The sequence below is a fragment of the Nelumbo lutea genome, chromosome 1, assembly GCF_056320005.1.
Source record: "Nelumbo lutea isolate HS-2025 chromosome 1, American lotus-T2T, whole genome shotgun sequence".
Classification (NCBI taxonomy): domain Eukaryota; kingdom Viridiplantae; phylum Streptophyta; class Magnoliopsida; order Proteales; family Nelumbonaceae; genus Nelumbo; species Nelumbo lutea.
Window position 1 is genome coordinate 135,577,630 of NC_142684.1, and position 27,839 is coordinate 135,605,468.

The 27,839-nt window shown below is 39.9% G+C and overlaps 1 long non-coding RNA gene and 4 other non-coding genes across 5 annotated transcripts; all 5 read left to right on the forward strand.

Annotated features, from left to right (window-relative positions):
- Positions 1 to 1,047: 1,047 nt before the first annotated feature.
- Positions 1,048 to 2,160, forward strand: LOC148877757 (uncharacterized). Its single transcript, XR_016105630.1, has 2 exons — positions 1,048 to 1,226; positions 1,643 to 2,160. It is a non-coding gene; the product is annotated as an uncharacterized LOC148877757 (long non-coding RNA).
- Positions 2,161 to 4,266: 2,106 nt separating this feature from the next.
- TRNAG-GCC (transfer RNA glycine (anticodon GCC)) lies at positions 4,267 to 4,337 on the forward strand. Its single transcript has one exon. It is a non-coding gene; the product is annotated as a tRNA-Gly (tRNA).
- Positions 4,338 to 4,352: 15 nt separating this feature from the next.
- Positions 4,353 to 4,425, forward strand: TRNAF-GAA (transfer RNA phenylalanine (anticodon GAA)). Its single transcript has one exon. It is a non-coding gene; the product is annotated as a tRNA-Phe (tRNA).
- A 1,356-nt stretch (positions 4,426 to 5,781) lies between these two features.
- On the forward strand, positions 5,782 to 5,854 carry TRNAF-GAA (transfer RNA phenylalanine (anticodon GAA)). The gene has a single exon. It is a non-coding gene; the product is annotated as a tRNA-Phe (tRNA).
- A 4,460-nt stretch (positions 5,855 to 10,314) lies between these two features.
- Positions 10,315 to 10,387, forward strand: TRNAF-GAA (transfer RNA phenylalanine (anticodon GAA)). Its single transcript has one exon. It is a non-coding gene; the product is annotated as a tRNA-Phe (tRNA).
- Positions 10,388 to 27,839: the final 17,452 nt, after the last annotated feature.

A 27,839-nucleotide genomic window follows, 5' to 3' on the forward strand; every position in this document is an offset into this window, starting at 1 on the left:
TATAATCTTATATAATCCGACCCGGTTTAAATTATATTTGAGTAAATATAATTTAGTTTATATTTGTATTATATTGAAATTTATATAAATAAAATTCTAAATTGAAATTTTGTTGTCATCAAATCCACTGACACGTGTAAGTTTCAACGGTGGTCGATTCTTACCTGAATCTCGATAGTATCGAGACTCTTCCAGTCAAATTGGGAAACACAGTGGGGTTGCCAGTTGTATCTTTCCCTAGGGACTGATTGACTTACGCCACTATAGGCGGCAAGACACAACTGTTGACTGAGACAGTTTGACACAATGCCGTTGGACAGAGCCCGTTTGACAAGTCCCGACCCACCCGGACCCAGTTGTTGGACAGAGCCTGAGTCCGAGCCCCACTTGGCCGATCTACCGTATACCGGATTGCCTTTCTGTGCAGAAAACTAGAACCCGGTTGTCCTTGTCGGACCCATTCGACCACACCCGTTGGATAGAATCCCAACCTGAGTGTGGGTTGGGCCGCGCCCGCCCCATCGGGCCCCAGGTGGAGACTTTGTTGCCCGATCTATGAATGCCGGCTTGCCTTCCTGAGGCTGTGGCCCGAGCCAGGTCGAGCTGGGTCAGTTCCCATACCCGGTTTTGTGCCCGCTGGATTGAGCCCGATTTTGCCGATCTTCCGAACTAGAATGGATAGAGTTCAGCCCGAGCCCAGATGCAGCCCACTTGGTCGATATACGGAAAACCGGCTTACCTTCCTGTGCTTGTGTGCGGAATTGGGCGGCGTGTCCCGGCCCACCAACCCTGTCTATATTTAATCCATATTAAATGTTATCATAGCGCTTAACACGTGTAAGTTTCAACGGTGGCCGATGCATACCTGAATTATCGAGACTCTTCCAGTCAAATTGGGAAACACAGTAGGGTTGCCAGTTGTATCTTTCCGATTGATTTTCATCAGTCTGGAATGCAGATTTCGAGGTGGCCCAAGACTCTTTGATTCCTGTGAAAACATTTGAGTCTCTAGACAATCTTTTATTTGACCGTTGCGACTGTTCGACATCTTTCATCTACCTTATTCTTAGTCTAATATATAGTGGTGAGGGAGCCACTTTTTAGTTCTAACCTTTACTGCTCTCTATCTTTTCCCATTTTCTTCTGCTGAACGAAAGGCACGCCTTAATAAACCTTTGCTGTCCTGTCCTTTGAAATTTAGATTCAACTTTCAGTTTCATTTCCAGGTTCTTAAACTGATTTTGTTACTGTTATCTTACAATTTTTATGTTAGTTTTATTTTGTTTAAGTTCGGTTCATTTCTCTCTTTCTTGTTTAGTAGTTATTCTTAGCCTAAATCTGTTTCCTTGGCACGTTTTTCTCTGATCTACTTCTTGTCATTAAATTATTTGGTGAATGTTAACTTGTTTATGCCAAGTATTTGTTTTGGATTTTCTTTCAGATTCCTTTCGTGGTTCCTAAAACACTTTTGTTTACAATTATCTTATTATTTTTATTGATTATTATGGGGTTTCTTACTTTTGCCTCTTTGTTGTCGTTTTTGTAACTTCCGCTGATGCACTTGCTTCTTCTAGTATGTATTTTTACGTTATTTCGATTTACAATTGATTGTGATGTAGTTTGCTGTGTTTTTTTCCCCAAGGACATGGATTATGATAATGGCGTAGCCTTCTCTGTTTTATTGCGAGATTTGGTGGACAAAATGGCTGATTACTTGAAGCTTGGCTCTCCTCAATAGGTCATCATAAGAGATGGTGCTCTTTATAAGGCGTCTGTCACTATAGTCATATGTGGTGAAGAGACTACTTTTGATGGGGGCGTTCGACAGACTGTTGAAGAAACCGTTCAATCTGCTGCCAAGAAGGATATTTCCACACTTAGAATTGTATTCAGGTACAGGTATTAGTACACAAGGTGTGAACGGTTGGAGAACGAAATTCGTCGTCTTAAGAGTGAAATTCTTTGGTTATCAAGGTTGAGCCAGTTGGGTTATAAGAAAAGGAAGCAAAACAAGGATTCCGAGGAAGTGTTGGCAGCAGTTATCCTACTTTTGATTAGCAGCTTTTTTTATAATTATTTAAGATAATTTTTAATTTATTTGATTTTAGGACCGGTAAGGGAGGATTTGACACTCCAATGATATTGTGACACATGATATTAGAAGAACTTCTCATATGGTGTCACACCTGGTGGCGTGGCCTAGCCCATATCATTGCTCTTAATGATCATTACTCTTAATGAAACTTGTATGCAAAGTCTTCTTTTTGGAGATCCAAGAATTTCCGGGGCCTGGGTAAGACTTTGTAATGCTTTTTTAGTCCCTTTAATTGACTAGACCCAAGCCCTCGAGTAGGATGAGGATTATGCGTGGGGAATGGTCGGGATAGCGCTGACAAATTCGGCATGTATGGTCTTTGAAAATTGATCCGGAGGGTGGAAAACGTGTATGACGGTTAGTTCTAAGAATTTTGAATCACTTATATGATCTTGTAGTGCGTGAGGTACATGCCAAACAATAAAGGCACACCAATCCCAAAAGTTAAAGAGAGAGAGAAAAATTAAGTATATTTTAATTTTATATTTTATGATTTTTAGTTGGCAATCTACTTAAGCGACCATGTAGATGACTTCATGACCATCTATATGACTTCGCAGATTCAGATATAGTGTGTGAAGCACGTATCAAACAATGTTTATGTAAAGATGCACCAATTCCGCAGTTTCAGATATAGTGTGTGAAACGCGTGTCAAATAATGCCACTTGGAGTAGACCTAGTGAAAAGGTAATTAGCCAAAAAAATTAATACATTGCATACATCAAGGGATATTTAGGGATGATAGTAGTGTAGAGTTAGATGTTGACTTCGTGATCAAATGTGGTGAATTCTATTATTACTATTTATTATCTTCATATTTTATAGGTGGTGGTTGTTGGAACCTCATGGACATACTTGCATAGTTGGTTTGGACAGGAAGGGTCTATTAATTTGGTTTTGTCCGGACTCCCTTCCCTGTTTATTCATCAAGCTTGGTTGCTGTTACCATTGATTTGGCACCTATGCTATTTTCTGTTGCTTTCCTTAAATTTTTTTGTTGAATTAGGGATATTAAGTTTTCTATTCTCTTATTATCCGTACTAGTTGGCCTGTTCAATTTTTCATTGATGCTCTTTGCAACCTGATATGCATGCTTTGCTTTATACTTAATACTTATGGGAGCAATGATGTATACATTTCCTTTTGATATTTTTCTTGTGGTTTTAACTTCATTTGATGTATCTTTACTCATTTATGTGCTACTTGAGCTTACTTTATTTGTCTTTTGTATTTGGTAATTAATCTTGGCCCGTAATCAGTTTCCTTGTAAGATTTTTTTTTTCAGACTCTTGGCTCTTTCATTCTATTTTCCTCATTTGCCCCTCATATCTTTCTTTCGTCTTCTTCTTCATATTCTTATTAAAATATCTTTCTTATTAAAGTATTTGACTATTCGAATGTTTTGTTTGAGTTTGAATGTTTACTTCTTTTAGTTTTTTTATAACACCCTGTTAAGATTTGCTTTTATCTCAAGCTCCCTTTCCCTAATTTATGCAATCAAGCTTGGCTACTGTTATCTTTCAGTTTTTTATTTGCCACCTATGCCATTTTCGATTCTTTCGTAATAATTTTTTGTTGATTTTTTTCTTTACTCCCATTTGTGTTGCAGTGTTTGATTATTGATAATAGTGGCAGTGGTGCAAGTGGTGCTTTTCGTTGCGCAGGTGTGACAACATATTTCTCCTTCACTGCCTTCTGTGATGGATCAGTTGTAGTCCAACGGATATTACCAGATGTGCGATCAGTTGTAGTCCAAGGTGTCTTTTGTGTTGGTGGTCATGTACATCATGCCCTTGTACTAATTTGATGGTTTGGAAGACAAACCACCACCAACAAACCTCTAGTTACTCTTCATTTGATGATTCTATTTTTCTTTTATCTTATTTGATGGATAATAAGTAAGATAGTATGAGTTGGAAATGTTTGCCTTATTAATATATAAATAATTTACTTTATTATTATTATTATTATTATTATTAAAATTATATCATCCAAATTTAACTTTTGAGTTATTATTTGAATGAAAGAGAGAAATTTATTAAACTTGGAACCCAATACCATATAATTTTTGCACAATTAAATTATATTAAAGGCATTTGATAAAGAAGGTGCAGTTGGTGCAGTGTTCCGTTAAATACGTATGATAATTTAAAAAGTTACCTTTCAACGGGCACCAGTGGTCTAGTGGTAGAATAGTACCCTGCCACGGTACAGACCCGGGTTCGATTCCCGGCTGGTGCAATCCATGTGAAATAAGCGGGGATAGCTCAGTTGGGAGAGCGTCAGACTGAAGATCTGAAGGTCGCGTGTTCGATCCACGCTCACCGCAATCTCTTTTCTTCTTTTCTAATTTTTGGAAGGGTCTGATTGGTTTCCTATAATAGGTGCCTGGAAAAGGAATAACAATGGGGTGGGGGTCATATTCCCTGTTCCTATGCCCAATTCTGAAATTAACCTCCACCCGTCTCCGATCCCTGATGCTGATGGGTTCTCCATTAAAATTTTATGTTTTAAACATGTTTTAATATATATAAATAATATACATTTAATATAAATAATATATATATAATTGAGGTTAGGGTGGGGCAGAGATCTCAATCCCCACCCCTGACTGCATCTGGTTGGGGAAGTCGGGTCTCCGTTGGGGATGGGAAAAATTGTCATCCGTAGCCTGGAATTGGAATTTGAATGATCCATTCCATTTCTAACTGTTTGGTTGGAATGGGATTCTTGTTCTCATTTATGCGATTCACTCATATAGGGGGGGAACGCCCATTTTATTCTCCCCCTTGAGAACAGAATTTCCATTCAAGAGTCTATCAAGAAGTAAAGAACTCATGACAAATTCTAAAATCCTAATATTAATAAATTAATATATTATTAAAGTAATAATAAAATATTAATATATTAATAACAACAAACAATGATATTAATTATTAAATATAATAAGAATACATATAAGTAAAATATTAATACATTATAATTAATGTAATAATAAAAGAATAATACATTAATAATTAAAAACTATTAATAATCTAACTCCATCAATCAACATGACATCCAAACCGATCTTGAGGATATATTCAATGAATACGTAAAGAACAATTTTAGAGTGACAGATTTTTCTTAAGCATTTAACTTGCCAGAATAATGAAAATGTCATCCAAATACACCCAAACAACGGCAAAGCCAAAATCCATGGTGCTTGCTTATATTTTGGTGATGAGATTCACCTTGATGTAAATATGTCTTTTTCTTGTTGGCCCATTTTATATTTTGTACTAAGCTCTTATTTTTTAGGTTAAATCTCCATATTGTATGAGTTAGGGGTGCTTTCCAAAGCGAACCGGTATTATTGGTTTTTGGAAAACCAGTAATCAAAACCAAATTGAAGCCAATCGGTTAACCTGTTGGTCAGCTTGGTTTGTTGATATTTAAAATATATATCATAAATAAATATTAAATATATAATATAAATAGTAGAAATACATATAAAAAATTTAATTATAAATAATAAATAATATATTAATGTATATATTATAATATATAGATAATATAAAATATATATGAAAAATATGTAATATACATAAATGTAAGCAATCCAGTGGTCTAGTAGTAGAATAATACCCTGCCACGGTACAGACCCGGGTTCGGTTCCCGGCTGGTGCAATCCATGTGATAATAAGCGTGGATAGCTCAGTTGGGAGAGCGTCAGACTGAAGATCTGAAGGTCGCGTGTTCGATCCACGCTCACCGCATTTTCTTCTCTTTTATTATTTTTCAATTAGGTTTATCCTCACTCTAGGTTGTCCAGCCAATTGTTTGGGATTTGTTTCCCCAAATCGCACTATTACCACTATTGTCCAGCCAAATGATTTAGATTTATCAATAGAAATTGACATGTATACAATTGTTATTATAAGCTGAAATACCTAAAAAACCATGTTTGGCATTGCTGACTAATTTGTATTGATCAGCCTGAAAGGTTTAGGTTGAAATATCAATTGTACGGAAAGCAACCCAAATATTTGCAGAAAAAAATGCGAAAGGTAAATTTTTAATTAAATTTTTATTGGAAAAAATATCTATTTAAATTAAATAAAATATATGAATAATAATATATTTAGTTCAATAAAATAAAATAATAAATAAATTAAAATCACAACCATCCGAAAAAAGGGAGAGATGACTTTTGTCATTGTATTTTTGTTTTATATAGTGGAAGAATTGTAAATAGTTGAATAATTTTTAATTTAATTTAATAAATTTATAAAATAATTGAGATAAATAGACTAATAAGATAGTTTAATTAATAATTAACTAATTTAAATAAATAATAAATAAAATTTCATTTGTTAGATTATTAAATAACTAACTAATTAAATAATTTAGTAAAATAAGTAAATAAATAAATAAAATTTTATGTATTATCAACACAAGATTAGTAAATGTTATCTCAAATCATTTAATTAATTAATTTAGTGCTATTAATGGGTTGGGCTGAACTACTGGACTATTGAGCCTATGAATAGGCTTAACTTGGTTTGTGGCCTCGCCTAGCCTAAGACTTGGTCTGTAGACCAGCCTGGCCCATGACAAAGCATGGACCCGTGAGGGCTTGGGCTAAAATAAAATTTTAAGATTTTTTCTTAATTTTTTTGTCTTGTTTTAATTCATTATGTTTTTTAATTTTTAAAAAACATGACTTAGCCTAATTCATGGCCCAACCTAGCCTAAGACTTGGCCCGTAGACCAGCCCGCCCCATGGGGGCATGGGCCACATATTATATACAATAATTATATAATATATTAATATATATAATCTTATTTTCAATTTTATTATACTGTTTCATTTTATTATTGCATATATAAACAATTGTACACATCAAAGTTCATATAAAATAAAATTTTAAGATATATATTTTTTAATTTATAAAAGCATGGCTTAGCCTAGTTTGTGGCCGGATAATAATTGTATAATATATATATATATATAATTTAATTTTCTATTGTATACATCAAAATTCATATAACATAAAATTTTAAGATCATTTTAATTTTTATACATTTTTTAACTTGTCTTTTTCATTGTTTTTTTTTTCAAAATTTTTAAAAAACACGGATTAGCTCGATCCATGGCTTGACCTAGCCTAAGACTTGGCATGACACAAGCCTGTATGGGCTCGGGTTGAGGGCTGTGTTAGGCTGACCCCTTAAAGTATCCTAGAGGAGGGAAGCATGACACGACCCAATATAACCCGATTGTAAATAAAATGAGAGATAAAGATAATTTTTAACAAATATGAAAAATATATAAATTTAGTGGCATCATTCTAGTTACTTAAAACTTTAAAAGGAAAAAGATTATAAAATTTCATTTAGGTATATAAAAAAGATTCTATTTGGTCAATGCACAACAATCGACCATACAACTTTTGCTTTTATGTTATATATTGATTAGGTTGTTGGCCCATTTGACTCATAAAAGGCAGTCATTAAACGAATACATAATTAGGATGCTGAAAGATCATCAGTTCCAATTTTGAAGGTCTGACCATCAAATCGGATCTAAGTCTTGCAACACTTATACATTGATCATGACAAAATGATCGAATCCAATAATAAAGTGGCCTCCACCAGATAGATTGATAAGAGGAGGAATAGGTCAGTCTAATTTATTTCATAACGATGGGCGACGATACACATATTTTATCACTATTAGGGATAATTTCTTAAACTATCCTTATGGTTTAGTCAACCCACTAACTCTATCTATATTGTCTTAAATTACCCTTATTGTTTATGACACTTGGTCATTAAATGCTACCCTAAAAAATGAAATGATAAATTTTATCTTTATTATTCATCAAAATTTCAAAAGAAAACCCAATTAATAAAAAAGATTCAGGAAGATGATAAGCAGACCACTACCCCGTCTCCCTCTCCATTTCCGTTTCAGGCAACGTTTTTCTGTCTCTATTTCCATCTCCATCTCTGCCTCTGTCTTCGTCTTTAGTTTCCACCTCGAAGCAGAATCCCTTCTTTCCCCACACTCCTCAATCATCGTCTCTGTTGTAGTGATCTCAATAGAAACTATTGTTGCAAATAAGAAAATTTATATGGTCTGAAATTGATTTCAAATGGATTTTACAGATTTTTGCATGTAGAGGAGAGGCCTTTTGAAACTCCAGCAACTTGAGGATGCAGACTCTAAACTATCTAAAAACCTAAATTTGGAAGTGTCTACATCCTCTTGTTCACAGGCCAAATTCTTTGGGATGCTTACAGAATCTTATGTCGTTGATATGGCATTGGGAAGGTGATCGAACTCAGATATATAAAGTTCCACGAGAGATATAGCTTAAGGTCTTGAGGCGAGTGAGAATGGATGATCATTGTCTTGCAGGTTTGAGAATGCAGTTGTAAGTGTGTTGAGAAAGCTGGACAGATTGATTCCCGCAACATTAAAATCACAGCGAGACCGGAATGCTCAAGTCCTTGAGGATACTGGTGACTTCTACAGCTTGGAATCAAACCCGGAATGCTCAGTTCCAGGTCTGTGATCATCTGCAATGTCAACACATCTGGTTAATATTTTCCTTCAACCGTCCTGTTTCCTACCTTCATTGAAAGTGCTAGTGTTACACGGGTCTATCTTTCTTCCCAGCAATATGTTTGAAATGAAAAACGAACCCTTGGCGATGGGAGAAGCCCTTTGGAACCAAGTGTTAAGTTAGAGATTTTTGAAAAACATTAATAGTAATGTGATGTCACATGTAAACTGTAAACGGTTTATGATGGAGCGTTAACGATAAGGGAGGTTTTAGACAATTGTCAATAATAGGGGTGGTGCAAGACAATAGTTAAACGGTAAGAATAAAGTTAGTCAATTAGTTAAACCATAATGGTAGTTTAAGAAACTTGCCCTTGTTTATATTAGACATACTTGCAAGTTTTATTTGAGAGTTGAGACACATCCATATCAAAGAAGCTCAATAACTTTTGCTTTTATACTTTGTCCACAAATCAAAACCCCAATCCAAGCCCAAAACAAAATAAACTTCAAACAGTCATCTATCTATCTTATATAAAACGGATACATCCCTTGGGTTCCATACGAACTATGAAAGTTAAATCCAAATACTATATAATAAAATCAAAAACAAAACAAAAATAGATAACTAATAATATGTTTTACTTTGCAACCACTCCATTCTCTCCACCATAATAAGCAAAATCATATATGAAATCATCGTATAGAGATAGGTTATATGTAGGGGTGGCCACAATCGAGCTTTTCACAAGCTATTCGAGCTCAGCTCGATTCATTAGGCTTGCGAGCTTAATCGAGCCTATTATAGTAAATAAATAATTTTAATCATATATATACATATGCATATAAATAAATATAATAATCATATTTTATATATACTATTTTTATTTTTTTTGTATAATAGTAAATAATCTTTATAATTCTTATTTTTTATGTAAAATAAATATTTATTTTTATATGTATATTTTTATTATATAATAATAATAATAATAATAATAATAATAATAAATAATCTTAATAACTCTTAATTTTGTGTGTAAAATAAAAAAAAAATTATGTATAATTTTTACTTTTTAGAAAAAATTTGACTTGTAGTCGATTTTAAGCCAAGCTGAACTCAAGCTTGTGAGCTTTTAAACCAAACCAAGCTCAAGCTTAAATCTCTAATTTGAGTCAAACTCAAACCTAATACTATTTCAACGAGCCAAATATTCAGCATTGCTTGGCTCGAATCCACCCCTAATCTCATGATCCAAAGCATCTCTATGATTCACACAAACAGCCAAGGTCGTAGAAGGCCCATTACAGTGCGAGTGGCAATGTGGCATAACAAAACCGTGTCATGCTGGCCATGCACAGCCCACATGATACCTATATTTTAGACCGCTACAGAATTGATTAATTAGATTTGAAGTGTAATAACTTATAATAACTGTTTTTGTCTATTTCGATTCCGTGAGTTTCGGCCGGGTTTTGCTTTAGTTCTCCGAAAGCATTTGATAAAGAGCCGGTGGTTGGCGGTTGAATTCAATCAATCGGTAAACAAATTAATATAACATTGCAAAAATTGTTTGTATAAAAAGGCATCAGTGGTCTAGTGGTAGAACCCTGCCACGGTACAGACCCGGTTCGATTCCTGGCTGGTGCAAATCAATGTGATAATATGCGGGGATAGCTCAGTTGGGAGAGCGTCAGACTGAAGATCTGAAGGGCGCGTGTTCGATCCACGCTCACCGCATTCTTTATGTTTTTTCTTCTTTTTGACACTAAATACCTTTGACCAATTTGTATTGATAAGCCTAAAACATTTCAGGCACAAACATCAATGCCTATCTATTTGCTTTAATACTAATTCTTGGGAAATTAATTGGCTTTAATCTCAACTCTATATATAACTTCAATAATAAATGTGAAAGGATTTATGCAATGATTTTGTTATACCATGAAGCTCATGCTAAAGAATATATTTAGTTTTCTTGTATGCATTGGCAAAAGATTAATTGCATAAATCTGTCTTCTTGTATATTCTCTTTTATTATTGAGCACGTGGCAAAACTAACAGCTTGATACGGCAGTATGCTCGAGGCGCGAGCTCCGAGAGGAGGAACCAGTAGTCCGAGCTCCCCAAAAGGAACTCGAACTCCCACTTTGACCCTTAGCCTTACGAGGAGCGCAAGGGGCAAAAACCCGAACTGCCCCGCCCTAGGGCAGTTCGGGCCACACCTCTACCCGAACTCAAGACTTTACCTCGCACACCACTCCAGCACTTCGGCTCCAGGCGGCCGAACTGAACAACCGTACCTGACACCAAAGGAGTTCGTATCTTGAGGCGGCACACCTGACTGACTTAGGATCTGACGCTTGACAACCGCACTTAAACGGCCACCTGCCACCGCTACCTCCAGTCACAGAGATGGCTCCAACAAAGAGAGCAGTGGCGGTTGTCTGCCCCAACAGAGGTGATGACACCCGAACTAGCAGAAGTGCAAAGGTAGTGATACCCAACCTGACAGGAGCTTGGGAATGAGTGCGCGAAGTGGTTATAAAAGGATCTCTTCCCCCCAAGAAGGAGGTATGTGAAATTTGCACCATCTGGTTTTTTATCTTGCCTTTGAGAAGATACTAACTTGAGCTTCGGAGCACTCTCACCAAGTCCCTCCCCAGAGATACTCGCTATCTTCCCCATTTCAGGCACCTTCTGCTCCAGCCAGAGGCAAGATCGTTGACAGATAGGACCGGCCGGATTGTGCACCATCAATTGGCGCCGTCAGTGGGAAACGCTTCTAAAAGCCTCCCTCTAAAACTCTCATAACCCCATTTTTTCCAAAAACCCCAACACCCATGGCTTCTTCCAGCAATGCCAGACATAGCACGGAGATGAATTTCACCGGGGAACAACTTCAAGTCCCCATGGTGTGCATCGAACAGTTCACCATCCCCCTTCCGGTGGATGGAATCCCCAGCATGAATGCGCCACGAACAGTGGCGCCCATGAACTTCCCGCAATGAACGTCCCCTTTCCTCTCCCTGTCGAGACAACCGTTACCGAACCAACTGTTGTCCCCCTGGCGACTAGCCAAAACCAGTTTGATGACGATGCAGTGCATGCGGGCAATGCAAGCCCAAATGCAGCAGTTCCAGCAGCATCAGCTCCAACAACACCAAGTATTGCACCACATCTCTCGGTATCACTATCAATAGTAGTTCCCCCAACTGCCTCTGAACCAACCACAGCTTCCACCTCGGCACCCTGCTCCAAAGCCGGTTAAGCCCTCCCCTCAGGGCGGACACCTTCACCGAGGAGAAGCCTCCCAACTTCAGAACCCCTCCAAGAGCCATAACTCATCCCCGGGCCGGAGGGAAAGAAAAATCACCCCCGCCTCGCAGCTCGCTGGCGGGTCGGGAACCTCGCCTGCCAAGTCAGCACCTCGGCACTCCAAGTCTGAGCTCCCGCCCACGGAGAACCGATTCAGCATCCTAGCGGCAAACCACCAACAGTTCGGGCCCATCGAGCTCGGCAACACCAAAGCCAGCAATGCCAGTACCAGGCCCACTCAGCAACGAAGACGCCGGCAGAGTCGCCGAACTACCACCCGCGTCCTGACCAAACTCCGAGGTAAAGAAGAGACAAGCTCAGATGAGGTAAAAGTTGCCCCTATTCTCTCAGTTCCTTCCCCCCCCTCTCATCAGAACTCATTGCAGTCCCCATGCCCAGAGATTTCAAACTCCCCCCTTCGGACAAGTATGATGGGTCCTTCGACCCCAACAACCACGTCGATGCCTTCCAGTCCCAAATGCACTTGGCAAGGGCCAGTGAATCATGCATGTGCGTGGCCTTCACTACCACCTTCAAGGGGGTGGCCCGCACCTGGTACAGGAACTTGGCCCTCGGGTCAATAAGAAGTTGGACCCAGTTCATGCAGGTCTTCATCGTACACTTCGTTACCAGCAAGCGGTGCCCCAGAACCGAGGAGAGCATCTTCGGAGTAGTCCAGAGAGAAGGAGAGTCCATCCGAGACTACATCAAGCGGTTCAATGATGTGTGCTTGCAGATACCGCGACTCGACCCCGCGGTGCATCTTGCGGCAGCCAAGAGAGGAGTGACACACAAGGAGTTCAAGTGAAACATGGTAGTTAGCCAGCCCGCGACTGTAGATGAATTCCTCAAACTCGCGGATAAATTCATGAGAATAGAGGAAGAGATCAACCAGAGAACCGAGAACGGGATCGAGAAAAGGAAGAGGGAAGGCGAGCCCTCCAACCCAGATGACAGGAGGAGGAAAGACCCAGCTCAGGAGACGAAGCCGAACTAGCCGTTCCGAGCTCCCTTAGTAGCTCGAACGGACTACACACCCTTAAACACGAAGCGGGCTGAGATCTTGATGACGATCAAAGACGCCCCATGTGTAAAGTGGCCACCTCGCCTAAAAGGGAACCCCAATGAGAGGAACAAAAACTTATACTACAATTTCCATAGAGATCACAATCATAATACCGAGCATTGTAATAATCTCCGGGACGAGATAGAGGGACTCATCCATCGTGGGTACTTGAGAAATTTTATACAGCATAGCAATAATAATAATAATAATAATAATAATAATAATAATAATAATAATAATAATAATAATAATAAGACAGGTCGGCAAGGGGAGCACGGTAAGGATGCCCCCGAGTCTAGCGGCAGGCCGGCCGAACCGCCACAAAGACAACCTCCGAAGGAGAGACCAGTTCGGGGAACCATCCACGTGATAGTGGGAGGTTCGGTAGTCACGGGTTGCACTTCAGCAGCAGCCCGAGCGTCAGTTCGCGAAGCTGCTCAAGAAGAACAGAACCCTCCAAAAAGGCCAAAGACGGAGGAACTGATTTTCTTCATGGAAGGCGATGCGCGAGGGGTCCACTACCCCCACGATGATGCACTTGTCATCAAACTAAAGATCAATGACTTCGAAGTAAGGCGCGTGCCCGGTATTAACCCCAGCCTTATAACACACAATTTAGATATTTTTGCATGGTCTGTGGCCGATATGCCCGGTATTAACCCCAACCTTATAACTCACAAACTTAATACTGACCCTGTAGCCAGACCCATTAGACAGAAGAAACACAACTTAGCCCCAGAACGCTGGAGGGCGGTCAACGAGGAGGTCGAAAAGCTCCTCACCGCAGACTTTATAAGGGAAGTTCACTACCCGAGCTGGGTAGCCAACCCAGTGCTAGTAAAAAAGGCAAACGGCAAGTGGCGCATGTGCGTCGACTACACTAACCTGAACCGAACCTGCCCGAAAGATTGCTTCCCCCTCCCCAGAATTGACCGCCTATTGGACGCGACCACAGGACATGAGTTGCTAAGCTTCTTGGACGCATACTCGGGCTACAACCAAATCAGGATGGACCAGTCTGATGAGGAAAAAACCAACTTCATAATCAAGTTCGGCCTGTACTGCTACAAGGTCATGCCCTTCAGACTGAAGAATGCTGGGCCGACCTTCCAAAGACTCGTGAATAAGCTGTTTCAGCCCTTAATTGGCATGAAGATAGAATGTTATGTAGACGACATGGTCGTCAAGATAGTTTTCGCATGAATTAATACAAGACCTAGATTCTGTCTTCCAAATTCTGCGTCAATTTAGCATGAAACTAAAGCCAAACAAGTGTGCCTTCGGAGTCACCTCGGGTAAGTTCCTAGGGTACATCGTCAACCGGCGCGGTATTGAGGCCAACCCGGACAAGATAAAGGCTGTCCTAGATATGAGACCACCCCAAAAAGTAAAAGAGGTTCAGAGGCTAAATGGCCGCATAGCCGCTCTGAGCCGCTTCATGTCCAAATTGGCAGAGCACTGCCTACCTTTCTTTAAAGCAATTAAAGGCAAAGGGTTCGAATGAACCCGAGACTGCCAGCTCGCGTTCGACGAGCTAAAGAACTACCTCGCTAGTGTGCCGGTCTTAACCAGGCCCGAGGAGGGCGAGGTCTTGGAACTGTACATCTCGGCAAGCGACAAGGTGGTCAATTTGGTACTAATAAAAGAAGTAGATCGGGCCCAACGACCCATCTATTATGTTAGTAAAATTTTGTAGGGAGCAGAGGCGAGATACCCATAGATAGAAAAACTGACATACGCATTGATAATTGCAGCTCGGAAACTCCACCATATTTCCAGGCTCACACTGTCATCGTCATGACTGACAAACCTCTGAGACAAGTCTTACTCAAGCCCGAGGTTTCCGGTCGGCTGATGAAGTGGGCCATTGAACTCAGCGAGTACGACCTCCAGTATAAGCCACGAACTGCTATTAAGGCCCAAGCCTTGGCAGATTTCATCGCCGAGTGCACGTTCAACCTCAAAGTCCCTAGGCCGGTTTAGCCCAAGATCCCTAGTTCGGGTGAGCCCGGAGCTCCTAGGCCAATAGAGTCTGAACCCCGTGAAATAGCAGCCAGGGTGGCATCTCTCCTAGTTAGGCCAAACACGAGCTGGGATGAGGAGCCCTGGATCCTTCACATAGATGGCTCCTCGAACCAACAGGGCAGCGGGGCTGGAATAGCCCTGCGCGGCCCGGGTGGCACAAAATTGGAATACACGCTACGCTTTGAGTTCGCGGCATCCAACAATGAGGCAGAGTTCGCGGCCCTAGTGCAAAAGGTAAGAGCAAAACACATAGTTATCTACAGTGATTCCCAGCTTGTGGTCAACCAGGTTACGGACAAATACGAAGCACGCGAACTAACTATGATCACCTACTTGGAAAAGGTAAAGGAGGCTCTGCTCAACTTCCAATAACACTTCATCAAGCAAATCCCGAGGTCAGAGAACACTGAGGCCGACGCCCTGTCCTGGTTAGCCAACATCAGTCACAACGCCATGAGAACCGTGTACATAGAGGACTTACCTCGGCCTAGCATTCTCAGTGGGGTAGAGGAGGTCGCTCCTGTCCTTGAAGCAGAGCCGAGCTGGATCGACCCACTCACGAGCTTCTTGCTAGATGGGACCCTCCCTACGGACCGTAATGCAGCCAGAATGGTGCAGCGTCAGGCAGCCAAATATGTCATAATAGACGAACGGCTGTACCGACAGTCCTACACGCTCCCCTACCTACGTTGCTTGCGACCTGCCGAAGCCGAGCTCGTACTCCGCGACATTCATGAAGGTCTGTGCGGCGGATAATTGGGAGGTAGGGCCCTCACCCAAAAGGCACTTCGACAAGGGTACTACTGACCAACGATGAAGGCAGAGGCCAATGAGCTCGTTAACAAATGTGGCAAGGGTCAGAAGCATGCCAATATCCACCATCAACCCACCACCAATCTCAAGTATCTCACTAGTCCATTGCCCTTCGCACAATGGGGCATCAACCTCCTGGGGCCATTCCCGCCAGCAAAATAGGTGGGAGGAAGTTCCTAGTAGTGGCAGTAGATTACCTCACAAAGTGGGTAGAAGCTGAACCTCTCGCAACAGTCACAGCTCGAAACGTACAGAACTTCTTTTGGAAGAACATAGTATATCGCTTCGAGTTACCTCAGGTACTGATCTCCGACAATGGCAAGCAGTTTGAGGACATCAAGTTTCAGGAATGGTGCCAAGATATGGGGATTTGGCAGAACTTCACATCGGTCGCGCACCCGCAGGCAAACGGTCAAACAGAAGTAATGAACATAGCTATCCTCCGCGGACTGAAAGCGTGACTAAACCGAGCTAAAGGGTTGTAAGCAGACGAGCTACCAAGTGTTCTATGGGTTCACCGAACTATGGGAAAAACTGCTATGGGAGAAACCCCCTTTAACCTCACCTACGGCACTGAAGCGGTAATCCCGGCTGAGATCGAAGTACCTACACTACGACTAGAAACATATGGTGATCAGAAAAATGGAGATGAGCTACGCACCAACCTCGACCTATTGGACGAGGTAAGAGACCTCGTGTACATCCAAATCGCAGTTTACCATCAAAGAGTAGCTCAGTACTACAATGCCAGAGTAAAAAAGCAGAACTTCCGCGTCGGTGACTTGGTTCTCCGTAAGATAATGGCACCCGAGCCCAGCATGGGCAAACTTGGACCGAACCGGGAAGGGCGCTACCGAGTAAAGAGGGCGCTCAGGGGAGCATACGAGCTCGAAACATTAGAGGGCAAACAAGTACCCCGAGCATGAAACGTCGTTAACTTAAGACGATACTACCTATAAATTACCAAGCGAAGTGGACTAAGAGTCGCTATTAGAGCCTAAGGGTTAGAATGACGAGCTAACAAGGACCTCGGCATCTCATTATCAGAAGCATATGGCCAGTTCGGCAATATAGTCAGCTCGGGAAAAAGAGGGTGACAACAACTTGGTCAAAAGAACATTTCATTACAAAATACTCTGTTTACATTTCAAAAATAAAAAAAATAAAAAAATAAAAAAATAATACTCTGTTTATATTCCAAACAGTCCGACAATCTCAGTCCTCACCCTCGGAAGGCACGTCGACGATACCCGAGGGTCCTGCCTCATCCTCGGAATCCGGTTCACCATCAGCCGCGTTGGCCATCTCCTGAGTAATGCACGAAGTAGTTATGGCACTGATGTCGAGCTCGGGGTGCGTATTCCTGATCATCCACCGGCTGAGTTTAAAACTCCTTCTGTATGAGCCCACCATCAGGTCGTCAAAGCGCGGCAAGGCGATATAGTCTTCAACGGCCTTCTTCTTGGCATCCTCGATGCCCTGAGAAAAGATCTGTCTTCTCCCTAATATCCTCTTGAAGGTATTCAACCTGATGCTGCAAGTCCAGCCTCAGGTCCGCCATATGCTTCACCACCACTCCCATGGCCTCGGTGTCTTCCTGAGACCTCGCCAGCCTGACCTGTGCAGCACGAGAAGCCACTTCGGTAGCGTGAGAAGCCGCTTCGGCAGCGCGGAAAGCCTCTTCAGCAACTCGTGCCCGCCTCGAGCTCCTCTCCGCTTGGGCCGCTAAGGCATGGATGGAGGAGTTCACCTACCAAAAGGAAAAATAACGAGAATGAGCAACAATGAGAAAGGTAATGATAAGGAGTCCAATAAGAAGTCGCTGACTTACAACCATGGCATGAGAGGCAGCACACCCGACTATATGGTTCAGAGGAAGCTTGGTCCAAGCCGCGACATCCTTGGGGTAAATGGCCTCCCTACTTTTTTGAAGAGTATGGTTCGACGACAACACACTCCTGAACTCGCCTTGGCCTCCATATAAGCAGCCTCGGCGTAAGGGGCCCCTGTTGCTTCTTGTACAAGAGGGGCCATCTCGGGCTCCCTGGGCGGATCCGCTGGTGGGTAGCCTGACACCTCGGGCTCCGCATCTTGGGGCAATTCGACACGAGTCCGTTTGGCAACTCGCTTCCTCCTCTTCATGGCATGAAACAGGTTCCCACCACGAGTCTTCTCTACGTCCATCACACCTGCACAAAGAGCTCGACATCAAAATAACAAAAGAACGGAAAGCAAAACAAAAGGCAAGCCTCTGAGCAAGGAACCTACCCAAACTCAGGCCGGCCTGGATGAGCTTGGCCTTCGTCAGATAATGGTGGCATTTTAGCCCTAGCCAGGCTCATTCCCGGAGGCCCTTCGCCGTCTCCCTATCTAATGTAACACCAACATCGGGGGCAGTCATCCCCCACCTGGTTTGGAACGACCACCCCATTGTACTTTGCACCCCGAAGTAGTACCGTTTCCACGCTGGGAACTTGTTGGGAAGATCGTGTAAAAGCTTGAAACCCGGGTGAGGAGAAATGTAGTACGCCCGCCTATGCCCAGGAAGGGGACCCGCTTGCTTCTTAAGCATTAGAGTGGAGGAAAAGATCTCAAGGTCTAAAGGCAAAATTTGTTCGTAGAAGAGGGAAATAGTCCTAACCAAATTTCGGATAGAATTCGGGTGGAGCTGACCAACGGTAACACCGAAGTGGTTCATAATCTCGACGATGAGGGGGTGGAAAGGTAGGTGCAACCCAGCGGTGAGCTGCTCCTAGAATATCACGATCTCGTCAAGACCGTGTTCCCAAGGGAAGTCGCCCGAGGGTATAAAGTAGGTATACTCCCTAGGCAGGTTAAACTGGGTGATAAGGGAGTAAAGCCCCTCAGGAATCATGGTTGAGGGCCCAAACTACCTGAGGCGACTCGGCCTACGGGTTCGAACTCTTCCTCGAGCTCCTCCTCGAGCTCTACCTCGAGTTCACTAAGGCTATCGAGGGTTGCAGCTCGGATCGTGGAACCTACATCTAACCCCCTCGAAGAACTGTCTGACCTATCTGAGCTAGACATCGAGAAGAAAAGAATACCAGGAAGAAAGCACCAACTCACCCGAAAAAAACAAATGGACTACGGAAGGTTGACGCGAGCTAAAAGACTTGGACACGAGCTGGAACTTGGACGTGAGCTCAAGAAGCAAATGCATGAGAATGGCAATGGAAAGCGACTGGGAGTCCCCCACCATTTATACCCACGGTGATCGAAAACCGACGATTCTGATCGAGGCAAATCCAACGGCCCACGATCAAGCTAACCGCACGCCTCCTAAGACCAAGGCGTGACTGGTCGCACGTCTTTTGAAACTGAAGCAGCACCGGCACACGTCTCCCCACATTAAAGGCAGCAATGACACATTTTTCAAATTTGAAATAATGCCCGTTGTCACATCTTCCAACCGCGCATTTTTTAAATTTTGAAATAACGCACGTTGTCACGTCTCTCAACATTTAAAGATGGACTAGCGCGTCCCCTGACTTTTTTGGCGCTCGAGAAACCCGAAGATCTCCTGACGAACGCCTATCAGTAAACTGGTTCGAAGTACGGGTCAAATCCACCCGCCACCTCGCAAACTCCCCACGCCAGGGCAAGCCCTTTAGCGCGAGGAGTGGGGGGCAATTGATGAAGGAAGATTTGGCCTGACCTCTTGACCACCCAACACGTGGCAAAAGCAACAGCTTGGCACGACAGTACGCTCAAGGCACGAGCTCCGAGAGGAGGAACTAGTAGTTTGAGCTCCCCAAAAGGAGCCCAAACTCCCCCTTTGACCCCAAGCCTTATGAGGAGCACAAGGGGCAAAAACTTGAACTAGCCCGCCCCAGGGCAATTTGGGCCACACCTCTACCCGAACTCAAGACTTCACCTCCACACCACTCCAGTACTTCGGCTCCAGGCCGTTGAACTGAACAATCATACCTGACACCAAAGGAGTCCGTATCCTGAGGCGGCGTACCTGATTGACTTAGGATCTGACGCTTGACAACCGCACTTCAACGGCCACCTGCCACTGCCACCGCTACCTCTAGTCACAGAGACAGCTCCGACAAAGAGAGCAGTGGCGGTTGTCTGCCCCAGCAGATGTGATGACACCCGAACTGGCAGAAGTGCAAAGGTAATGATACCCGACCTGACAAGAGCTTGGGAGTGAGTGCGCGAAGTGGTTATAAAAGGATCTCTTCCCCCCAAGAAGGAGGTATGTGAACTTTGTGCCATCTGGTTTATTATCTTGCCTTTGAGAAGATGCTAATTTGAGCTTCAGAGCACTCTCACCGGGTCCCTCCCCGGAGATAAACGCTTTCTTCCCCATTTCAGGCACCTTCTGCTCTAGCCAAAGGCAAGATCGTTGACAGCTAGGACCGGCCAGATTACGCACCATCCCTAACTAAATTATATGTAGATATATTAATACATTTATAATAATTAATTATACATATAATTTTCCTAAGTTTAAATTAATTAAGTAATAACCTATTTTGTTTTTTACATTAATTAAATACTTTAATTTAATTTTATATCTAATCATATTATTATTATTATTATTATTATTATTATTATTAATCAATAATTAATATTATTTTATTTTAATTCTCAAACAGGTCTAAATTAAACTAACCAACACGGAATGGCATACAATGGCTCTCATAACCATTGAATTAGGGTAAAACACCATCAAGAGATCTAAGCCGGCTTTGCTCTATTTCTAACATGTTTTAAATGGCTTGGGCCGGTTTTTTTTTTTTTCTTTATTTTTTTCCTTATTCAATAAATAACTTGGATCATAGCTCCAGCTTTACCCAAATATACACTGGACAAACGGTATGTCAAAATGCCACTGGAAAACTGAACTAAAAAGCACAATACCATCTCCATGTAACTTAATTTCTGAATTAAACAGATCAAGATTTTCAAACCATTGTTGACTTGAACAGTCGCACTGCTTGGCCTGGAGGAGACTGAATCAGCCCTCAAGAAGACTGCCCCCCACAACATCCTACAGCACGTCCACTGTATATTGAAAATATTTCCGGAGAATGATATCATCATTCTTGGTATTATCATCAAGAGATGTTTCAATGCACACTAATAATATGCTGTGGTGGGACATTTTGAGGGATAATCTTGTGGGGGACTGATTTGAACTTGGCCTGAAGACTAGTTAGAGTACCGATTTTGTTTCAACCCCAAACTGCTATTTTCCCAAAAATAATTGAATTGATAAGCAACCTGTTAAGCCAAGTGGTCAAAATATTAGCCTATTTGAGGGAGATAATGGTTTCTAGGCCAAATGTTTATATAATTGCTTTTTTCATTTTAATTTTTAAAACATCACAAGTTGATCTATTTAGAACTGATGGTTGAACCAATGACCAAATCGATTCTGGTTATGGGTCAGCTTTTAAAACATTGCAATACGTACCATAACGCCAAATAGGAAACAACCCAAGGTTGATGGAGGGTGCAAGAAGAGGGATATAATTTTCATTTTTGTTTCTTCGAACACAATACATGTAGCCATGTAGGCCCCACTAGGGTTGTAATTTGGGCGGACCCAACTCGAGCCTGAACCAGTCCAATCCAGAATTTTACACAGGTTGGGCTTGGATTTTCAGTCCTCAGGCTGAACTCAGACCCAAGAAGTTGGGCTTTTTTATTTTTTTGGCCTGGGCTTGGGCCTTACCCTTAGGTAACCTGAACCTGGCCTAAGCCCAGTCCATATATATATATATATATATATATATATAAACATTTGTATAGATATTTTGCATACATATTTACATGTATGCATAAATACATTTATATATGTATAATTTTAGAGTGGATTCATTGACCAACCCGAGCCCAGCCCGGGCCCAAGCTACTTTTATAAATGTGCTTTCATAAACTTATTTTCGTAAAAGTGCTTTCATAAGATTTGAAAGAAAATGAAGGACAAAATAATGACGAATACTTATTTTAAGTGCTTATCAGAGAAAAAAACTATCAAACACCTGATTTTTTAAACTAAGCACTTGAAAAAGTTGGGTGCCAAATGCAATTAAGTGCTTATTTGAATAAGCACTTGTTTTTAAGCACTTATTTAATAGGCACTTGTTTTTAATATAAGCACTTCCAAATATGACCTAAATGATCTAATTGGTCGATTAATCCATAAAACTGTGAACCAGTGAGCTTTGGATTCATAGTTTGACTATTTCCAAAAACTCACCCTTGATTGTCAATTCTCATATAATAAATTTTGTTTAAAACCAAAATGTAATGGTATTTTAGTCCTTTAGCTCAATTTGGAAGAAGCACAAATACAAATATGTACAGTGCAAATACATATAAAATAATACAAAATACAAGATTTTGCACTCTACAAATTTGTATTTGTACTCCTTCCAAACCGAACCTTAATGAAGGGCCCAATAGTATATATTTTTCTCAATGGTGAAATTTGAATCCAATCAAGAAACTAAAGGCGATATTGGCATGGAGGTTTATAGAGACTTGTTTTAGGTATAAGGTACTTTGTTAGGCCCCTTGTAATGGTCTTCTTAAGGTTGGAGCGAACTTCAAAATATCACTATGTATCATTGGTACTCAAAATAAAAGGATTTAGAACAGAATTACTAACATGTTTAAACTCTTCTGTCTCATATGTAATTTGTTTTATTGCAAAAGATTTTTTTTTTCCTTTCATTTATGGGAAATTGTCTAAAACTCACCATGAGTTTTCACTGTTTCTCTTAAACTCACAACAACTTTCCAAAATGTCTAAAACTCACCATGTTAGTAAGTTTTTATTTTCCAAAACTTACCTTCCGTTAGTGCACCATTAATGCTTCTTAACAGAAGTGTCCATGTCAGCATAAATAATAATTTTTATGACCAAATTACCCTTGAATGGTGAGTTAGAAGAAAAATGGTTTGTTTCAGTTTTTTATTTTCTTGTTTTTTTTGCTTTTTTTAGTGTTTTGTTATAATTTCCAATGTTTTTTATATTTTTTTATTTTCTATAATCTATAAAATTTTCTGTATTTTTTGTTATTTCTTTGCAATTTCTGTGTTTTTCTATAATTTTTTGTGCTTTTTGTACAATTTTTTATTTTCTGACTTTGTTTTTCATTTTCTATAGTTTCTATAATTTGAAAATAATTTTTTATTTTGTTTGCAATTTTTACGATTTTTTATGTTTTTTGTAATTTCTATGTTTTTATATATTTTATATTTGAAAATATTTTTTTGAACTTTTTTCCTTTTTTCATGTTTACTTATTAAAATGGTGTTATATTAACACCTGTTAATTTATTTTGTATATATTTTATTTTTTCTATGAAGGTTAAAATGGTAATATATTAACACCCGTTAGTTTGTTTAACATCAAATTAGTGACATGGTGAGTCTTAGACATTTTGAAAAGTTGTGGTAAACTTAAGAGAAATGATGAAAACTCATGGTAAGCTTTAAACAATTTCCCTTCATTTATTTATTGATGCTATCAATGGGTGGACCTTAATAAATAAGAATAGTTGAACAGTTTTAATTTTTGAAAACAAAAGCAACTGCTACATTAGCAAAGTTATGTCAATTTTGCTTACCCGACAATTGCTTTTGTTTTCAAAAATCAAATTAAACAAACCATGTTGTTGAAACCCCCCCCCCCCCCCCAAGTAATTCCAAATTGGACCATAAAGTGTCTACCACAACAAACTAGTGCAGCTCTACTCCTCAGCCAGGAAACATTAATTTTTGACAATATCTCTCCTCAGCTAGCAGAGGTGACAAGGAAAGCAGCTGATTATGACCCAATTATACAAGGCTTATTCACCTATAACACATATTATATCTAATGTTAACACCAATGTTTTAAAAAATGGTCCAGAATCAAAACCGTTCTAACCATCATTTCTTGGTTGACGGTACAAATGAATGGCCCACTTTAAAGAAAATTTAAAAAATAATAATAATTAAAATAAAAAATGTCAAAATTCATTGAATGGGTTGATGGTTTAATTGTTCGAGTCAATGAATCATTGACCAATTCAACAGTTTTTGGCCAGGAATCAGGTTTAGGGTAAGACGGAACCAATTACCTGAACGGTTCCCAGGCCAAACAGTCCGACCGTCTGAATCAACAGTGATTCGAAAACATTGGTTAACACCTTTCCTGTCACCCCAGTAACATTACAAATTGGTGGCCCCTATGATCCTATATTTGGTAGTGCAGGACGATATGGTTGATTTAACAAAAACAACCGCCATGTCAGCAAAAAATATGTTTTATTTGCTTACATGGCACTTGTTTTTGTTTTAAAAAATAAAACCATGTCAGCAAATACAGATGGCAATGTGTGACTGAGCCTAGATTTCCTCACTTTTTCTATCCATGCCTTGCTCACATGTACACTACACCGCACATGTCACAATACAAGATGACGATGTGTGACATCAATTCAAAGTATGTGGGTAGAGTTGTGGGCAGGAAATCTAGAGTGTGCCATTATAAGTAGATTGTAAAAGAGTACATATTGATTGAATCATACAATCAAATGTCGTAGCTCAAAAAAAAAAAAAAAAAGATTGGTATGATTTTGAAACCATACCACCCTTTTTTCATAACCATGAATAGAAACCACCTTAAATGTGATCACAGAATTTAACTTGAATCCGTTTTCTCATGCATGTCAGCTTGAGATTTTATTATCATTCCCTGTAATGGTCCTTAACTAAGATCCAAGGACTTCAACAAAAAAACAATATTTGCATATTTTGTGTAGATATGGGGAAACATGAGAAATTGCTTATAGAGTAATAAAATGCTTACTAGAGAAAATTTAATGTCAAATTTAGATTGAGAGGTTCAATTAATAAAATCAACATGAAAGAGAGTTTTCCTCGTTGACATAAAAGGGTAAATAGGATATTCTAATTTAATAAAATGATAAAGGACAGTAATATTGTGTTTAACATCGTAGAAGAAATATAGATGATAACATGGATTGTCAGATTGATTATGTGGTCAATATTGTAAGTTCCCTGTTTGATTGGATAATCAACCACAAGATCCTTCCATGTGACAGAAATAGATGGGTTTGTGTGGGAAAATTCTTTACCTGACTCATCAAGTAGTCAACCTTATGGTGGTATTTATGCTTGCAACGTATCCAATTCAAAGAATTTACACAGTATTATTAAGGTTGTAATCGAACTGAGCTCTAATCGAATAGTTTGGGTTCGAATTCGATTAGGTTTGATTGAAGTTCAAACCTTAGGGTAAATTCGAATAGTTATTCAAGTTTGAGTTAGACCAATAAAAAATTTGATTCGAAAGCTTGTGAACTTGATTTATGATTTAGTTAATATATATATACATACATATATATTATAGAATATAAAAATATATTTCAACATGAACCTGTCCAAGTTGCAGCTTTACTCGTATGAAAAAAAAATAAATAAAACAAAACAAAAGAGTTTTACAAAGATAAATTTCGTTGATAAATTTCATTAAAAAAAAAAGAAGAAAATTTTTTGAGGTATGTTTCAAAAAGGAGAAATCTATGCTGCCCGAAAGACCGAAAGAGCTTTGACCACCTGATTGGTAGCCACTTTTATATGATCCCAGTTGATTGGTTACAAATTTCTTCTCTATCATAGTTAACCCAAAATTGGTGAAAATAACTTCTACAAAATTCTTTAAAGAACTTCTTCCCTCAATTTTCTGTTTTTCTATTATTTTCCAATAAGCCAAACACATCCTAAATCATTGTGGAATATTGGACATGTAGATAATTGTATGGTTGAACCGATGATCCATTCAATTGATAGGCTGAATTATCAGGTTTTATTTTTTATTTTTTGAAATTTTGTTTTATCATAATATTTTTTTTATTGACCCATTATACTGGGAGAGCGGCTTCCATCAAGGCAAACCCATGCCCACACCATTTCAACAGCCTTTTGCAACCTTGCATTGGAAATATCTCTCGATGAAATAAAGTTCATGAATGTGGAGATATTCTCAATGCAAGGTGGTAAAGATTGCTCGAATGAGCTTTAAGCTAACCGAAGCTGAACTCTTATCCTTGACAGATGAATCAATGACCATTCACTCTAAGGGAAAAGTGGTTTAGCCTCTGAATCAGGTTTTAAACAAGATTTAAAGTATCGAAATACCTCGGTGCAGCGGAACCTCATACTTGACTTGAAAAAAAAAAGGTAAATTAGAGAAACCCCGCTTATACTATAGGGTCAGTGACAAAGTCCCCCCTATATATATATTTTTTTTGCAACAAAGACCTCCCTGAACTTTAGCCGTTAGACAAAGACCCCCTTCCTTTAACGTTCTGTGAGTTAGTTTCGAAAAATTTTCATCCGACTGTTTTAAGTTTTTTAAATGTCCAAATTACCCTTTTAGACTGTTCATTGTTTTCTCCATTGAACCTCAAAACTAAGCCCAAGCACTCTCACACCGTCCCAAACCCAACCATCGCCTGCTAGTGGTGGCAAGACCTGTGCCATTCCGGGCCTCTCAGTTCACTCCCAAAGAACATAACAGTCTTCGACAGTTCCATTCTGGCAAAGACCTGTGCAACCAATCTGATGTTCTCTGGGAATGAACTGAGAGGCCCTGATATGGATGGATTGATGGTGAGCAGAGAGTGTCCTGATAGTTAAAGCAAGTCCTAATGGGTGGGAAACATGCTTCGCCATGCTTGAAGGAAGTACCAAATATAGATTTCAGAAAGAAGTTAAAAAATAAATAAAAGAAACCCACAGAGAAGAGTTCAGCAGTGAGCAGAGAAAGAGTGTGTTGTTTCAAAAGTATTTATGGCGTATTGTTTGGTGACAGATGCATATTCAAGGAGTAGAGGTGTAATTAAGGGTGTGTAGAGATGGGTAGATCAAGCTTCTATAGTGCGTTGAAGCTACTATTCTTGCTGATACAAATGTAAATGTTGTTCCATCATCATGATGATGAACCAGAAGACCTATGCGCAGTTTAAGATTAAGCCAGATCATAACAGAAAAAACCTCAACGAAACATAGCGAAAAAATTTATTAGTCTTGACAATTGGAAATGTCATCACGAAAGTAAACTCTCGTGGCCGTGGGATTGATCATTTGATCGTAAGCTTTCTCGACTCCCTCACTATGTTGGCCGGAGTCGTTTTTCTCTCTGTTCAAAACGCAAAATCTAAATTACAACCATTAAAAAGAAATCCACAGGAAAAAAAACAGAGGTCAAAATGGGTTTTAAGATAAAAAGGGTAAGAAAAAGAAAATAGAAAATATTTAATAGGGTATTTTGATAATTTAATGTTTTTCGTCATCTGTCTTAACGGTTAAGGGAGTTTTTGTCTAACGGCTAAAGTTCAAGGGGGTTTTTATGGTAAAAAAATGTATAGGGGGAATTTATCACTGACCCATATTGCAAGGGAGGTCTTTCTAATTTACGAAAAAAATTCAAAATCTGTTCAAGGAGGTTGGTTTAGGGTCTGCCTACATAAAATGGGATTTGAATTACTCCTAAGGATCTAAGTTTTGCCAATATTACACCCGTTACGAGACCTATTGTGTTGAAAATTTTAACCTAGATTTTAAAACATTGATAGGATACCATACATTTCAAATATGGTTTCTATTTGAAACTCTACCTCACATTTTTGGGATTCTAGATAAATTAGCCCTGAACAACCATCCACCTAGAAGAAACCAGTAATCTTGGCCCATGTAGCTCGGGTGCAATAAAACATATCGGCTGTTTCAGGCTTTCAGCCAAGACCAATAGAACCCTAGATGGCTAAGATCCACACTGCAATTGGGCCCTGCAATGCTCAGCTTGCCGAGTTGTTGTACCCTTTCTTTTTGGTAAATCCGAGTTGTTGAAGCCAATTCGGGTTGGGAATAGGGCTGGCAATCTTAACCCTAACCCATTTGATCAATCCAACCCAT